Below are 19,013 nucleotides of genomic sequence, written 5' to 3' on the forward strand. Positions count from 1 at the left end.
CTTAAAGCATGTGAAGACTCTGAGCAAGGGTCATTACTGAACAAGTGTTATTTTGGGGACACAGAGATACCAGTACAGGCTTTTGATGGTTCTAAGGGTAGAATAACAAAACTTAAATTTTATGAGGCCTTAGACACAAAGCCAGTTCTGGAATCATTACATTTCTTCACTTATGAAGCTGCTTGGGACTGCATGACATAAATCCAACCCACAAACATATGAAAAGCAGAGGACATCTTCCGACCTCATAGTACTTAACATCTAAAGTGTCTACTGGAGCACAATGCCTTTGAAAAGACAAGAAATAAAGCTCTACATAACGACACTCAATGTAGAGACACTTGACAATTTGAATTAGCCTGGCTAAAAAAACCATTTCTGTGCACAGAGGCAAGAACTGATTTCTTAAAATGGAGAAAGGTTTCTTCTGAATTATAAAAGGTTAGAGAGGTAAAAATGAAGACTGTAAGAGCCTCAAATATATACAAGTATCTTGTCAAAATATTTGTTAAGTCCTGAAGGGAGGCTAGGTCTAGGGCTAACAGACAAATTTAAAAACATGCCATACAATCATATGGCACTTAAAAGACCAACATTCATCACAAAGACTTTGGAACAAAGCAAATGAACTGAAGGTCCTGAAGAGGAGTACTGGACTGACATTTAACCTTTTGCAAATAACAAACCTGCTGAGGATACATTTATCTCTCTATCCATGCATCCATCTATCTATACGTCTATCTATCTATCATCTATCTATTTATCTATTTTGTATAAGGGATTGAACAGAGGGCCTTCACTCTGAGCTATATACTCAGTCATTTACTCTATCTATCTATCCATCTATCTATCTATCTATCTATCTATCTATCTATCTATCTATCTACCTATTTTTGAGGCAAGATCTTGCTAAGTTGCTAAATTTCCCAGGACGGGTTCATAACTGAGATCCTCTTGCCTTAGCTTCCCAGAGTGCTGGGATTACTGGCATTCACTACCACACACAGAGAGTAACTAAAATCTGGTCTCTGTCATAGAAATTGTACTGGTGAACAAGGAACCTGCAGAAATTTGATTAATTATGCACAGCTAGTATTTAAAAAAAAGACTAGTGAGGACTCAAATACGATGAAATAGTGTGTTGCTTAATAATGGGATACATTCTGAGAAATGTGTTCTTAGGCAGTTTCATCACTGTGAGAACACTATATAGTATATTTCCACTATGACTTCACTAGGCAATATAATTCTATGGGACCACCATTATACAAAGCTATCTGTTACTCTGTCACTGACTGAAATATTATGTAGTAGATATCAGTATGTGGCTAAGTTCTGAAGCTTCTTACTATAGAGATGTAAAGAAATAAGCCTAAAGTCTCTGACAAACCAATCAGAAATTGCCTTGGTTTCTTGGTACTGAGAAAATAAGTTTGGAATTTTAACTGAGCGTGAATATCCTAAAAGGAGCACTGAAGATTTATCAGGAATTTGATTGAGGGCAGACTGAGATTTATCAAGCATCACTCTAGCTTAAATCCAAGTTAGTCCTTTTTGGATCAAAATTAGACCTTAATGCTACTCATCTAGTAGAGAAAAAAGAAAACACTCATCACATGAAAAACTGAAAGCACTCTAAACATAATGTCTACAAATTAATCTAGAAAATAAATGGTGCACAAAAATTAAGGACAATAAGACTGATAAGCAAAAGTAAAAAAGACAAAAAGGTAGCTCAGACATAATGTAAATATTGCAGTTAGGAACTAAACACTAAATTATGATTATTATATCATCAAGAAAATTGAAGAAAAGGTGAACAAAATAGATACACAATTTAAAATTTGCAAAAAATGGCATCCCTAAAATGAATAAAAGAGGCACTTTAGATCAAAAAAATATAATCATTGAGATAAAGAACTTAATACAGTAGTACCTTGGTTTACAAACTTAATTTTTTCTATGGATTTGGAGAAGACGGCAACATTTGTGTTTCTGTGGGGAAAAATGCCTGCAGCCATATTTGTCACCTGACGCAGTTTGTAAACAAAAACAAAATTTTGCCCACACTTCTATTTGCGAATCAAATTTTTTACAAACAAAAGTTTTAGGAGCCAAGGTACCATTGTATATGGGTTTAATGAGGCTGGACTTAGTAGAAGACAAAAGTAGTTGAATAAAGACTCCAGTAAATGGCCACAATAAAAGAATCAGAATAAGTACAGGAAATGGTGCAAGAAACTTGTAAGACACAAAAGATCTAGCAAATGCAACTGAACACCTAAAAATAAAGAATGATTGAATATTTAGAAGGAATATTTAAAGATACAGCAGAACACTATTTACTAAACTAACAGGTCATAACATTAGGGGTTCAAGAGACTCTGTATACACTGAGCTAGGATAATACTTAAAATCACATCCTAAAGTAAAAAGACATAAGAATATCTTTAAAAATAATCCAGAGACAAGAAATTACAGGTTGAGTATCCCTAATCCAAAGTCCAAAATATGAAACTTTTTGAATGTAAGCATGTCAGGAATAAAAAATTATCAAGCTTGACCTGTGTAATGAGTTGCAGTCAAAATATGGTTTCACATACACACATTAGTTTTGTATTAAAAAGTCATTATGTAAATTAGTTTCAGGCTATGTTTATAAGGTTTATATGAGTAAGTGCTTATTTAGGTTTAAATAAGTGTTCATGTTTAGGTTTAGACCTCCTGCCAAGACATCTAATTCTGTATTCCAAATAGTCCAAAATCTAAAAATGCCTGAAATCTGAAACAGTTCTATCCCAAGCATTTTGGGTAAGGAACAGTCAAAGAAAGAAGAAAAAAGACTAACAGACATCTCGACTAAATAATGAAACATCTATGATAATGGAGCAGCATCTCTAAAATACGGGAAGAAACACAACAGCCAACATAACGCACCTATAATTTGTGAGGAAAGATTTCCTCCATAAATTTAGTAGATAGTTGAGAAAAACAAAAATGAAAAAAATGTCAACATTATGCTAAAAAGCAATAAAGGGAAATCTCCAAGATAAAATAAAAATTATCCAAATGAAACATAATGTAACAACAAAAGCATCAAAAACATACACAGCAAATACAAGTGATATTACTATATAAAAACAATAGTACTGATGTCCTGGAGATCTGATTATATGTAGAATTTAGATGTGAGAATTTTAGAGGGAAAACTGGTACATAAGTGGAGCATGTATTTTGATACTCTAGCCATAACCAGTGATAAAGAATCTTACTCTGTAAAAAAAAAAAATCTTATTCTATAAGATAGGATGTGATAGTTTGTGTCTAGATGTCCTCTCAAAGCCTCATGCGATCATAGGGTTTTTTTTTTTTAGAAGTGATTAAATCTACAGTGTATGATTGATTCATGGTGCAGTGCTGGGATTAAGGATGAATGATGATGGCTTAGTCCTTTGGTTGGACTGGCACTGCCCAAATCCTTATAAACTGGCCACAAAGGGGCTTGTCTCCTCCCTTTCTTGTTGCTTTTGCTGTCTTCTGCCACCATGAACAGGTGCCCCTCTGCCATGTGTCACCCTGCCTTGGAGCCAGCCAATTATGGACTGAAACTTCTACAAACTGTAAGACAAAAAAACCTTTTCTCTTTTGAGTGTTGTATACTTTGTTGCAGCAATGAGAAAAATAAAACAGAGGATAATATGCAATTTACTTTTGAGAATAACTACTAAGGAAAGAGTAAACTAATAAATATGCACCTTACAAGTTAAAGGAAGATTAAAGGTAAAAATATTTTATTGTCAAACAGGTATGAGGGAAGATGAAAAATGAATGTAAACAGATTTGTCAGATGGAAAAAATAACCAGTAATATCAAATCACATAAAACTCCCATATATTAAATAAACAATGGTATACAAAAGAAATCAAAGAATAAATAAGAGTCTTTAGAACTAAATGACAATGCCACAACAGCATATGAGAACTTATAATACATGATAAACACAGTCCAAAAAAAGGAAGTTTATAGCTATGAATGCCCATACTGCTAAAAGAGAGCAAGCCCAAATAAATAACCTAATGATACACCTTAAGGTCTTATACAAAAAAGAACAATGCAAACCCAAAGCTAGGAAAAGGAAGAAAATTATAAAGATCAGAGAAAAAATTAATAAAATTGAGATCAACAAAACAGTACAAAGAAACAATGAGTCAAAGGAATTGTTCCTTAAAAAGAATAAATGAAATAGATAAACCCTTAGAAATCTAAACAAAACAAATAAAAGAGGGAAAAGATCTTAATTAATGCAAGTGGAAACAAAAACACTGACATTACACCACCAAAATCATAAAGATTATTAATACCTATTGTACAAATCAACATGTCAGTGATTGAAGAATACACCAGAAATGCATAGATTCCTAGATACGTATGAATTGACATACCAAAAGTGAACCAATAAGATTTTTTAAAAAAAATTTGAATAATCTAGTAACAGGCAATGAAATTGAATAAGTAACTTAAGAAAAAGAACTGTACCAACTATGAAAAGTGCAAGTGCAGCACAGATGCTTCATATCAGTACAAACGGCCAATAAAAACATGAAAAAATACTCAATAACATCACTCATCATTGGAGAAATGCAAATTAAAATAATACTGAGATTCTCTCTTATCCCAGAAAGAAGAGCCATCATCAAGAAATCAAATAACAACAAACACTGTTGAGGCTAAAGGGGGAAAGGAACCCTACTACATACTTGGCACAAATGTGAATTAGTACAACTACTATGAAATCAGTATGGAGACTGTTCAAAAGTTAAAACTGGAAATTCCATTCAATCCCATTTTTCTTTTCTAGGTATTATCCCATAAGAGTTAAAGACATCATACTATAGTGATACGTGCATATCTATGTTTATAGCATCACAGTTCATAATAGCTAAGACTTGGAAGCAGCCTATATGGATAACGCAACTACAATTCCAACTATTTAGCAGTAAAAATGAAATACATGCATATGACAAACACCATCATCAGAGAAACAAATTAGATATAAAAGAATTTTACCTGATTTTGAATGTTAAATCACATAAAACTAACCTATATTTTGTTATATTTTATAATTATGGGAAGTCTAATGATAGACAAGAGGTCTTAGAGGCATTAACATAACAACTTTGACCTAAATGCTGTTCACATATAGGTTTCCTTTGTGAACATTCACTTCGCTGTATTATTTAGGATTAAAGTATATTATATTGAGACAAAAATACAAACTAACTAGAATAACAATACCAAAAGAAAATCATGAAGACTGTATTTATAAAAACTGAAGAGCCAAAATGATCTTATGAATCCTCAAATAGGAGGAGATGGGGACAACCTTGGTAGATACAAAACAAGAAAACAATAGAGCATCTGACACCTGGTAAGTCTGAAACAAATATAAAAACAAAATAAGCTCAGTGGGTGAATCCAAGGGCAACCACTGTAAGCAAGAAAGTCCTTCTCACTGTGAGGACAAAGGTTTGCACCAAATTCTGACAGGGATGGAGCTGCCTGGGAAACATTAATTCACAAAACTAACACACTGAAATTGCTTTTCAAAAAGTTTTACACTGAGTATAAACCACCTTGGAACAGAATCCAAACTGAACAGGGAACTAAATAAATGGAAAGAAAAATTATATATAAATGGGAAGTGAATGAAAGCCAGGAAATAGACATTAAAGCTACATATTTTGGAACAACTGATAAAAACCCAAAGAGTTGTGATTTTAACAATCAATCTAAATTTTTGTCTAAATGTTTAGAAAACAACAAATCCATAAAGATCATCATAAGTAGGTTAGATTTTATAAATTATAAGAGGAATAAAAGGCCAAAGAAGCAACAAAATAACAGTCTCAAAGAAAGCATATCAGACAAGATATAGGCACAAAATACTTCTCTAAGAATAAATGACCTAAGAGAGAACATGATAGGAACTTGTGTTTTATCATGTAGCCCGGTGATGGTGAACCTTTTAGAGACCAAGTGCTCTAACTGTAACCCAAAACCCATTTACTTATCACCAAGTATCAACACTGTAATTAAACCTAAGACTGAGGTTTTAGTTTAGAAAAAACAAATCATACATTAACATTGTCTTAAAAGACAAAGACAATAACTGAGCTTTCAATGATGCAAACAGCTTTTATCTGAAAGGTAAAACTCTGCATTGGCATGTTTTTGTTTGCTTAGTGTATCTTAGAAATGCAATTGAAATGTGGCATAGAGGGTGGAGAGAAATCAGATATAATATGCTGGCCAACAGAAGACATGGTATGACTCTTGAAATAAAAATGAATTTGATTAATCTCTAGATCCCACTCCCAATTTAAAGGAAATATTGCAGACGATGTAATACATTTATATCATAGAAATGATACCAGCAAAATCTTATGGGAAACTCCACAGTACAAAAGATCCATTTTTTTCAACTAATGAAAATGTAGGAGAGAAATACAGTTGTAAAGTAAGGGATGGACTATCAGAAACTTAAAGGGTATATTTTATTATTAAAAAATCAAATAGAAATGCTCACTTGGGGGTAATACTATTAAAAAGTAAGAAAGTAATTTCCATTAAAATTAGGATACTAAATTACTCTTAGAGGTAAAGGTGGATTGGGATTTCAAGGGCTACATGAAGGACTACGGGGATAGCTATTTAGATTTATACCCTGATGGAGTGGTGGTTAAATAATATTTCCCTTAGGAAACATCATCCAGCAGTATGTATGTCATACACTTTTCTGTGTTTAAATGACATGTTGATTTTAAAGTTTAAAATGATATGTTCAAAGGAGAAAGAGTAAAACCAAGCATCAACTTCATTATGAAAAAGAGAGAAAATAAAATAATCGCCAACTTAGAATTCCATAAGCAAGAAAGAAATCTTCCAAAATCAAAAGAAATTTTCAGACCAAGAAAACAAGTAAACCTGGGCACATTCATCTCTGGGAGATTTATACTAAAGAAAACACTAAAAAGTTTTATGATTATATAAGTCCCTACATATAGAGGGGGATTGGAGATATAAGGATACATGAAAAGTCGTAATACAGTAAAATGCAGTTGCATGTAAATTAATATTGCCTATACAAAACATAACAATTTATGGTGCTGCTTAAAATGTATAAAAACCACCTTAGTGTAATAAGATAAATAAAATTAACATGTTCATTTATATTAAATCTTAATTAGAACATATTTTAATATTTAAAGTAAAACTGGAATTTTACTATTTTAATATTTAAAGCAAAAACTGAACAGCATATTATCATGAACTAATATGGCAGAAAAAGAAAATAATATAGTTCATGTGAAAGAAAATAGAAGGGGCAACAAATTTAAAGCATGCAGTATAAACAGAAATAGTAGATTTACTCCTAAACATATCAATAAGTGTATTAAATATGAGCAGACCAAATACTATAATAAAACATAGTAATTGCCTTGTAGTATAAAAAACTCAAGTATTAAAAATTTCCTTTAAATATACACAGAAAAGTTAAAGTATAAGGATAAAAGATATTTGTTATAAAACACTTCAAAGGTATTTTAGTTATAATAGGAATAAAGTAGAACCAAAAAAACCCCACTAGAAATAAAGATACTTAATGATGATAAAATTCACATTTATATACTTTCTACTTAGCTCCAAAACATACAAGGGCAAAATTTTGGAACAAAGTAATTAAACTGCAGAAATCTTAATAGGGTATTTTAAAACACTATTTTGTTTCTTAAAGGTCAAACACAAAAAACATGAGTAAAGATAAAGAAAAACCAAAGTATCTGTTGTAGTCAGGGATTGCGAGGAGAACAATTACAATCAAGACACGGAAATGATATTATTTTATGATGGTCACCCAGAGTTAAACATAAGAAAGTGTAAGAAATCTGTCCACAACACTAGACTCAGACTATTCAGCCAAGGGCCTGGATCCCACAGCAATGTCCTGCATGAGGCAGATGAAGACCTAGAGCCCATAACAGTGCCTCTCACGAGTCCAACTGGAGGTCTAGCGCCCATGAAAAGGACTCACGCCAGTCTATTTTACAATCTGTGTTGGGAAGACCCAAAGGTCAGTGGTGGAAGCTAGAAAGTATGCCTGCGGGTGAAGGAGCTGTAAGTAGGTTGAGCGTTTTACACTGGAGCCAAGAAGTCACACACATAATATGAAATAGAACTGCCCTAAAAAGTACCACAGCCATCCTCAGAGACACAGAGGTCCTGGGCTCCTCCGACAATGACAACAGTAGAGTACATGCCAGGAAGCCAGTGTAACAAGTTTTTCCTGGGATTAAAAAGCACACATCTTTCCCTACAGAGCCAGGAAGCAATGCTTGATGTAAGGACCAGAGTTTCCCCAAAGTGAACCACAGCCACTTTCACCAACAAGGTCCTGAGCTCCTCTGATGATAATGGTTGAACTCATATTGGAGAAGCTAGTCATAAGTTCTTCTAGAACCAATGGCTCAAAACAGCAACACTTAAAGAAATTCACAAGGCCTCACTCGTCTTCTCTACCTCTCCATGTATGCTGGCAACTTTCCTCAGGTGGGCCATCTACACTCAGCACCATGCTGATTTAATTTAGCTGGTGTTAAGTTGGCCACCAGTTTTTAATCCATAACACTACATTAATATATACATTAATACATTAATAAAACTGACCTAGATGCTAAGTACTTATCAAAGTTCTCATGAAAGCAAAAATAAGTAGGCCATAAATGAAGTCTCAACAAATTTCAGAAGACTGAAAAGTCAAAGTGTATATTCCAAAGCTAAACTATGAAGAAACAAAGTAAAAGAAGAGGAGGGGGAGGAGGAGGAAGAGAAGAAGATCACTCTTCTCCCTAAGATTTAAGAAATCTGGCGATATACTTTCATGTATATACTTTCACGTACTCTAAGGGTAAAAGGAAAACCTAAAATTGAAATGGCAAAATATTTTTAACCAAATGTTTTTAACAAAACTAACATTAAAATTTGTGGGATATAGCCAATGGCCTTCTTAGAAGGAAATCCAGAACTATAAATAAATGCATATATTAGAAGAAAGCCTAAAAGTTAATGCTATAAGTAACTACCAAAAGTTTGTAAAATAAAAATGGCAAATTAATCAACAAAGAAAGAAATTATATGGAGCAAAATTTAATATTGTAGAAGAAAAACACAGGAAACAGAGCTAATATACCCACAAGTTGTTTTCTCTTAAATAAATTTCATAAATCCCTGATGAGACTGACATCTCTGATGCTTACCAAAAAAATTCTGTTTTACTATTCTGAAACGTAAAGAATAATGTTAATTAAACATTTTTTATGTGCCATTCGAAGCAAGTTACATGCATTAACCATATAAATACTTATAAGAAACCTGTATAAGGAAACAGATAACTTGGGCAAGGAGTGGTTGCAGAACCTGGAAAAAAACAGTACTTATTGTAGTATATAACATACAATAGCAATTCAATGAATGTCAGCTAAATGTACTAACCAACCTCAAGATAGTAAAGCCTAAAATATAGCATGTCCCTCGCAAATCATGTAGTCTTTCTCATTTATTCTTGTATTATCTTGGTAAATCTCACTCCCAATTCTTATTCTTTCATCAAGCCAACTGACTACATAATGTTATCAAATAAATTTTGTTAAAGAAAAACATTAATGATACACCTTAGACATCTCAGTAGTTCTCTACTTTGCAGAGAGGATATCAGCTGTTGTATGTTCTTTGCTTTGAACCACAAAATGTTGTATGTTTTTAAACTGAATTACTTGACAACAAAACTAGACAGCTGTGTATGGCAGTGCATACTCCCTGTAAGCCCAGCACTCTGGAGGCTGTGGGAGGAGGACTGCCACAAGTTCAAGGCCAGCGTACAACCTGTCTCAAAACAAAACAAAAAACATATAAAAACTGGTACTTTTAAAATTAACTGCAAGATCTGGCACCACTGTACCTGTTTTACAAAACAATTAATTAGAGCTAGTAGCTTATTCCTCTGCAGTTACATATTTTCTCCACTGGCCTCAGTATATAACTACTATCTGAACTCTTCAGTACTTTTGACTTCATGACTACTAGATTCTAGAATAAAGTCTAAACTTCTGACTTGGGTCTTCCATGATCTGGACCAACGAAAACTTTGCTTTAACTGAATGAGTTCTATGTAAAGAAATATGCATTTCTAGGCAGAGTAGGCCAATAATAATTGAGTCACATGAACTCTCTTCATTCTGGTAAAAGGTAACAGAGCCTGACATTTAGATGTGATTGTAAAAGGAACTTTGTTGAAATCATTTGCTTTTATAATACTTTCATTTTCTTAAATAAATGTATAAATCAAAATGTTTGGTGTTTGCTCCTTGTTTTTTCTTGAGTTTTACTTTCAGAAGAAACTATTAATTTCCATTATCTTGTTCAAAATGGGTTCTTTTCATTTTTAAATGACATTCTCACTTCTGACACAATATGTTTTACTATCCCCTATAGTAATCAGATATTTAATTATACGTAAAAGTCTTCTAGGACTTTTCCACTGTACTATAAGAGGTTGATATTTAAAAAGGTAAAACAAAAAAAGGCGATACCCAAAGTATGTACACATATGAGATACTTTTATCTATGAAGTCTTCAAAGCTGACCTTGTTCAAGGGGTAAAGTGCCTATTAGTGCTTTCTTTTTTGTTTCTAAACATCTACATTTCCATGGATCTCATGTTTATGCTTACGTTTAGATGTATCACCAGACTTAGAAAAGTGGCTACACTTTTTGTTTATCTCTGAACAAGTTAATGGTTAAGATACATATATAGAGGTGGGGATGTACCTCTATGGTAGAGTGCTTTCTTGACATGCACAAGGCCCTGAGTTTGATTCTCAGTACCACAAAAAAAAAAAAAAAAAAAATCTAAGAATATAAAATAATTTAAATACTAGCTACAGTCATCTAAAGTTTTTACATGACTTAGCAGCTTAAGTTCTTTGAACCTCAATCTCATCTTTAAAATACTATTTGCTTCTTAATAGTGCTTATTTGATAAGATTATTGGAAGGACTACATACTCAAGGTTTATCATATAGGAAACATTAATAGTTATTATTCTTATGAATCAATTTCAGTGTTTCGTTAGAAGACAAATGACAGCTGAGGATTTAGTTCAGTGATTTGTCTGGTAAGCCCAAGGTCATGAGGTCAATCCCTAGTCCAAAAAAAAAAAAAGGAAGAAAAGACAAATGACAGTACCTGCTTATGTTTTTTCATATACTTAAATACTTTTGTATGCCTGTATGAGTTTCTATTCACTATTTTTTATATTTGGTTACATAAATTACTTATGGCAAGAAAATTTGATTTTGTGAAATATCTCTAATGTGTTACTCTGTGCAAGGTAAAGAGCATGCAGATACTAGGTAAAAATTCTCAATAAATAATATTTGAATAAGTAAATACAGAAAAATATGACTAATTTTAAGAGCTTGTTCTTAGGTTGCTCTTGGAAGAAACTGAGACTACAATTCAGTATAAGCCAAGTTGAGCAACATTATTATTCTCCGTGTATGGGAAGGAGCCCAAAGAAATAACCTATTGCATCTCAAGGCTCTAAAAAGACAAGAACAATCCAAAATCCAAAGATACTACAAGGAAAGAAACCATAAAGATCAGAGCAGAAATAATGAGATTAAAAAGCTAACAATACAAATAAATAATGAATTGAGGAGCTGGTTCTTTGAAAGAATAAAACAGACAAACTTTTAGTCAATCTCATTTTTAAAAGGCGTATCACCCAAATTGAGCATTATTAGTAACTGCTTCAAACCCTGTCTCTAAAAAATTGTGGAATATAGATGAATAGGTTCATAGATAAATATACATTATAAAAGCTGAATCAAGATGACACAAAAACTCTGAAAAATCCAGGAATAAGCAGTGAAATTGAGGCAATAAAAACCACCAATCAGGGAAAGCCCCTCACGGATTCAACTCTAAATTCTAACAAACAAACAAACAAAAAGTCTTCAGGGAGGATCTAACACTGATACTCCTCAACCTCTTTAATGAAATCAAAAGGAAAGGAACCTTGTCAAACTCATTCCTGGACACTAGCATTACTTTGATTTTTAAAACCAGATAAGGACTCAACAAAAAGAGAACTGTAGGCTGATTTCTTTAATAAACTTTAAATTTAAGATTCTTAATAATACACTAGCAAAGAGAATGCAACAAATAATTTAAGAAATCATATATCATAACCAAGTAGGCTTTATCCCAGGAATGCTAGGATGGTTCAACATATGCAAATCAATAAATGTAATATAGCACATAAATAAAAGCAAGGATAACAATCACATGATCATCTTGATAGTGTAGAAAAAGCCTCTGATGAAATTCCACATTGATTTATGAAAAAAATCTGAAAATATAGAAGGACCTTATCTCTATGTGATAAAAGTCATTTATGACAAACCTATTCCCATCATATAAAATGGGGGAAAATTGAAGGCTTTCCTTCAGAAATCAAAAACAAGACAAGAATGTCCACCATCACAACTTGTACAATATAATACTCAAAGTTTAGCCAGTGAAGTCAGGCAAGATAACAAAATAAAAAAGGAAATATATATGAAAGTAGGAAACAAAATTATTCTTATTCTCAGATAACACAATTCTTTCTATAGAAAACTTTAAAAACTCCAGAACTAAGGAACAAATTCAGAAAGGTAGCATCAAAGGAAATCAACAAACGAAAATCAGTGATGTTTCTATACAGCCATAATAAAACCTCTGAGAAAGAATTAAGAAAGCAGTCCCATTCATAGTAGCATCAAGAAAATTAAATACTCAGGAGTTAATCTACAAAGTAGGTGAAAGAACTCTATTAAAAAAAAACTATAGTATTGTGAAAAAGGAGATTAAAGAAGACATCACAAAATGAAAAGATTTCCCTATTCTTGGATAGGCAGAACCAATATTATAAAAAAGGCTATACTTCCATTTGGACAGACTCAATGCCATCTCAATCAATATACTATACTTCTAATTAGATGGATTTAATGGAATCTCAATCAATATGCCATACTTTCATTTAGATAGATTTAATGCAATCTGAATCAAGACACCAAAGACATTCCTCAGAGAACTAGAAAAAACAAAACCCACCCTAAAAATTTACATGGAGCCAGAAGAGAGTCAGTATTCCAAAAGCAATTCAGGACAACAAGAGCAAAGCAAGAGACACTATAATTCCGGATTTGAAATTGTATTAATAAGAGAAAGACATATGGATCAACAATAGAGGATATAAGGACAACCTAGCCACACTTGACCATCTGATGTTTTGAGAGAGGGGTTAAAAGTATATGTTGGAAGAAAGCATCTTTAAAAAAAAAAAAAGATGCTGCAAAAATGGTTATATACGTACAGAAGACTCAATCTAGACCCATGTCTCTCGACATGTACTAAGCTAAAATCAAAATGGATCAAGAATCTAATTATTAAAACATAAACACAATCTTATAAAACATAAAACAGGTAAAACTCTTAAAGACAGTCAAAAGCAAGGGCTATCTGAACAATATTCCAATGGCACAAGAAATAACATAACAAATCAACATATGGTATTATACTGCATTAGAAATCTTCCAAACAGAAAAGAAAACAACTAACAGAGTTGAGAGACAATATTTTTGCCACCTAGACCTTGAATAGAGAACCAATATCTGAATATATAAAGAAGTCAAAAAATTTGATACTCCAAAATAAAATACTCTAATCCAAAAATGGCAACTGAAATGAACACACACTTTTTCAAAAGAAGTAAAAATGGTAATAACATATAAAAATATGTTTGAAACCTCTAGCCATTAGATAAATGCAAATTAAAACAACACTGAGATTTCATCTTACTCCAGAAAGAATGACTATCATTAAGAACTCAAAAAATGACAAATACTGGCCTTGGCAAGGTTGTGGGGAAAAGAATCCATTTACAAATTGGTGAGAATGAAAACTCATACAATCTTTATAGAAATCAATATTCCTCAAAAAACTGTACATAGAAATTCAAGTCAGCTATATCTCCTTTAGGTATCTTATGGAATCAAAGACACCATATGACAAGAGTACATGCACATTCATGTTTATAGGAGCACAAGTCATAAAACATAAATCTTGGAAGCAACCTATGTATATGTCCATCAACAGATGAATGAATAAAGAAGAGCTGGTACTTATACACAAAGGAGCACTAATCTGGTATAAGTAAGGATAGATTTGAGTCATTTACAGGAAAATGAATATATCTTGAGACCATAACGGTAAGTGAAATAAATGAGACCCGCAAGCTTCAATATGCATGGTTAGTGTTAGTATAACCCAAAGTATAAGTAAGTTAAATAGCAATATGAAATACAGATAATAGAAAACAGAAAGGCAGATTTTTACAAATGGAAGGGGACAAAGATATGGAGGGAGATGTGACGAAGAGATGGAATATGGGATATGAAATAATTATGTATTTATGTACAGGTCCAACTCTCTGCATGTATGGTAAACATATATAAATAAATCAAAAATTTAAAAATTTAAAAACTCACTAAATTTCAGAATTCTAAGGAAAAAAAGATATTGTTATTGGGCTGTCACTGTAAAACTGGGAATATGTGTCTGTACTAATCTGTATATATGTATATCTACATTTAAGAAACAATCTGTATATATATACATATTTAAAGCAAACACAAATTTAAAATATTATCTTATATTCCAATCTAATTTTTTTTTTTGTACTAAGAATTGAACTCAGGACCTCATGCTTGCCAGGTAGGTGCTGTGCCCCTGAGCTACATCCCTAGCACCAATCTAATATTACAGAGCTAATCTTAGCCTTTAACATTCTTCCTTCTAATTTCCATTTCTGATAATGAGCAATCTGTTTGTTTCAGTTCTGACATACATGAAATGTAACTTCAGAATTGCTAGTTCATATATCTGAATAAAACAGATTTATCATCTAAAGGAAGGACAATCAGCCTATAGATTCCAAAAACAATGTGGTCTTCACCCTGCTTTGGAATGGCCTAAGAGTTAAGAATATTTGTTATATTTTTAAATATATGGGAGAAAAAAGGAAAAGATTACATGAAATGCATATGAAAATTACATAAAATTCATATTTTAGTGTATGTAAATTTTATTGGAAGTAATTCCAATGTTTTTACATATTATTTTGTTAAAACTACAAAATAGGAGCCCAACGGTCTAAAAATATCACAAATATCTACTATCTAGCTCTTTACAGAAGAAGCTTGCTAAACCTAAACTACAATATATTTGTTATATAGTTCTGTCTTTAGTCTTACTGCGTCTAATAAAACATCATATTCTAAAATTATTCAATAAGTTAAAGATATATATATTAGATTTTGAATATCATTAAATTTATTGTAACCTTCATTAATTCTTTGGGTTCCATATGATGCTTGAGGTTTACATTTCTTATAAGGCTGGTTTCTTCTACAGTAAACTCCAACTTTTACTTTTTTTTTTTTTTTTTTGTCTTTTTTGTTTTTATTGGTACCGGGGATTGAACTCACGACTGCCTGCTTGCAAGGCAGGCGCTTATGCTGCTGAGCTAAATCCCCAGCCCCTACTATTTTAATATTATATAAATAACATCATTGTACAACTTTAGGAACCTAGATCTTTCATTTATCAACTTTATTTTGACATTCATCTTCCTGTGTCAATTAAAAGCTCATTCTTTTATTTATAAAAGTAATTTAACTGTATATTTTATAGATGCTCAAAAGAAGATCTATTTCTACTTTACTGAGAATATCATGAATACAATAAAATTTTATTGGATGCCTTTTCATGATCTATTGAAACTATATAGAGAAGAAATAGCTTTTTCTTATTTAATCTGTTAACAGAATGAAACTACTTTGCATTTTTGGAAGAAGTCCCTTCAGTTATAATACATTTTTAATTTTTATATAATACTGTGTTTGGTTTTATAGTGAATTTTCAATGATTTCTGTGTATATGTTCATGATATATACTTGCTTATAAATAATCATTTGGTTTTAGCATCCATATACACATTGCCCAAAGAAAATGACTTAGGAAGTTCTTCTGTTTTCAGGAATGTCCAAGATTGATAATGTTTTACTTTAAATTTTGGGACAATTCATCAGAGAAACCATCTGGGCTTAGAGCTTGCTTGCTTGCTTGCTTGCTTTTTCTTTCTCTCTTTTCTTTCCTTCCTTGCTTCCTTCTTTCCTTCCTTCCTTCCTCCCTTCCTTCACTTCCTTTCTTTTTTGAAGATTCTAACTATAAAATCAATTTCTTAAATATATATACAATATTTACATTATCTTTTCTTAAGTTTATAATGTAGTTTATGTCTCTGAAGGAGTTGGTCCATTTCAAATGGTTTTAATAAACAGAAACATGGACAATAGGACTAGCACACTAGAAAAACATTTTAAAAATATCCAAATATGCAAGAAAACAAGATTGAAACACATAAATAAATATAAGTGTAAGATACATATGAGACATAATCTAAAGATCTCACATATAATTTGAAGTTCCCAAATGAGGGCAAACACATACTGGTACAAAAGCAAATCTGAAAGAAACAATTGCTTAAGGTTTTCTGAAACAGATGAAAGACATTAAGTTCTGCAAACTTCAAATGGAGAACTAATTCAAGATAAACCACACCTAACAGTATCATATTAAAACTACTAAGCATAAGGAGAATAAATTTTAAAGGCAATAATGTGGGGCTACATTTCTTAAAAAGAATTAATTAACTTTTTAACAGACACCAAAGAAGCCAGGAGAGAATGGAGGTTTCTTTAAAATACCAATGAACATAACTACCAATCTAGAATTCTATATCCAATAAAAACATTCTTCATAAAGAAAAGCAAAACAAAACCAGAATTCATATCCAGAAACTGATAAGAAGTGAGGCAGTAAAATGACTTTCTCCAGGAAAACAAAAAATGATCAGATTCCAGAAGAAAACAGAATTACAGGGAAGAATCAAGAAAAGGGTAAATATCAAATATCAATAACCAACAATGTCACTGTATGAACAAAGATAACTTCTTGTGTGTTTTATACAGGCAGAAATAAAATGAAAAAATATGCAAAAAAGTAGATTAAAAAGTATAAAATCTTTTCATGCCCCAATATCTTCAGAGTAGTAGTCAAAAATATAATTTGTCATATGCATATTGAGCTTGATAGAGAACAATAATACAGTGGTTAAAAAATGATTAAGCTAAAGAAAAGGAAAATGAATTATTTAAACTGTGCTTAAGCTAAAGGGAAACCACAAAAGTACTGGATTTTAATTCTTGAAAAAGGAACTTGGGCTGTGGACATAAAGCTCAGTGACAACAGCACCTGCCTGAAAAGTGCAAGGCCCTGAGTTGGATTCCCGGAACAAACAAACAAAGCCTCATGTACTACCAACCAGATATACACTTTAAATACAATGATACAAAGCAAAAAGAAAAAATAGAAAAATGTATACTCTGCATATTTTTAGCCAAAAGAAAACTCTCTAGCTGTCCTAATACCAGACATACTGTGAAAAAGAAATATTTCTACAGATGAAGAAGGACATTTCATGGTAAAAAGTTCAAAATATGGCCTATAATTATAGGTGTCCAGTGAGATAACTTCAAAATATATCACATGAAGATAAAAGGAGAAAAAACAAAACCTTTCAGTTCTGTAATCATACTTGAACCTTTGTTGAAACTTGATAACTAGCTATTACTATACAGAAAAATAATTCCCAAAGACATCACATACTTAAATGTAAAACAAAAAACCCTTCAGAAAAAAACACAGAAGTCTAGAAATAGACAAAAATTATAAAATGCTCACCAAAATGAAAATAATGAATATAAAAGGGATGTGTTCATCAGAACTCAGAATAGTGCTCATGGAAAGCTATTGGAAAAGGAATGAAAAGGCAGGTGGGCGGGCAGGAAGAGATACACCCCCAGAGGTCTCATGGGCTCCCTGCTGGGCCTGTCGGAAGGTGACTGAATCAGGAGGGGACACAGCTGCTTGCCGTGAGGAGGTGGGGCCTGTTCAGAAGAGGCAGTTCTCTGGGACATAACCTGGAAGGATGCATCTCCTGTCCAGGATCTTCCCTTCTCCTTCTGCTTCCTGGCATCATGACTGAAGCAACTTTTGTTCTTTTATGCCCTTCCGCCATGGCCTAAGAAAATGGACTGAAACTTTGGAACTGTGAAGCTAAATAAGCTTGTCCTCCTCTTTAGGTGGTGGATGTGAAGTATTTTGACCCAGCATAAGAAAGTGACTAATACAACAAAGCACATAACTGGAAAAGAAACCAGCACACCTAAGAACTTCCACAGAAACCTAACCAAAGAGCCTATTCCCTCCTCCCACCCCAGGTAATACTGACTGTACTTCATGACTCCACTACTGGCCATTTTTTTTACCCGGAAAAAGCTCTTTCCTTGACTTCTCCGGTATAATATCCCATCCTAGAATTCTCCTACTCCTCTAATGCAGTTTTCTATCACTTGTCCCTCTTCTTATCAGTGATTATTTAGGTCCCCTTTGTCCTCACATGGTTATCCTCCACTGTTCACACTCCCTTAAGAGTCTGAGGTCTTAAGCAGCTCTCTGTCCACTTGTAAGTGATGCTTCCCAAGCAGTTCCATTGTGAAGATCACACATGCATCTCTAGCTGCCTGCCCTGTACTCATGCTTCTTCTCATTTACAAGATAGAAGCTACTAGCTTCTTCACAAAAATGAGCTCTGGTTCCTAGCTTTCCAAGTTTTGTTATTCATTTCTTCCTATTAAAACCAGCCTTCTATTCTACCTACATTTACAAGTTTTAAAGTCCCATAAATGGCTCAAGGGATTGCTCATCTGCGCCTCTTCCTCTGCATC

General features: G+C 32.6%; 2 protein-coding genes across 11 annotated transcripts in view; one reads left to right on the forward strand and one right to left on the reverse strand.

Moving 5' to 3' along the window:
• The window catches only part of LOC100722197 (sodium/glucose cotransporter 4), a 239,976-nt gene that overhangs the window by 186,275 nt on the left and 34,688 nt on the right, over window positions 1-19,013 (forward strand). For 5 of the 6 annotated variants that reach the window (XR_010043175.1, XR_010043179.1, XR_010043180.1 and 2 more), the window contains one exon: window positions 18,369-18,506. The exons of the other annotated variant lie outside the window; for it this stretch is intronic. The gene's annotated coding sequence lies outside the window, so the exon portion shown is untranslated. The remainder of the gene's footprint in view (window positions 1-18,368; window positions 18,507-19,013) is intronic. 6 annotated transcript variants of the gene reach the window in all.
• Window positions 1-19,013, reverse strand: part of Spata6 (spermatogenesis associated 6) — a 149,715-nt gene that overhangs the window by 39,015 nt on the left and 91,687 nt on the right. The gene's annotated exons all lie outside the window — the stretch shown is intronic.

Source organism: Cavia porcellus, unplaced genomic scaffold (assembly GCF_034190915.1).
Source record: "Cavia porcellus strain 051 isolate PalLab524CR breed Dunkin Hartley unplaced genomic scaffold, mCavPor4.1 scaffold_25, whole genome shotgun sequence".
Lineage (NCBI taxonomy): Eukaryota > Metazoa > Chordata > Mammalia > Rodentia > Caviidae > Cavia > Cavia porcellus.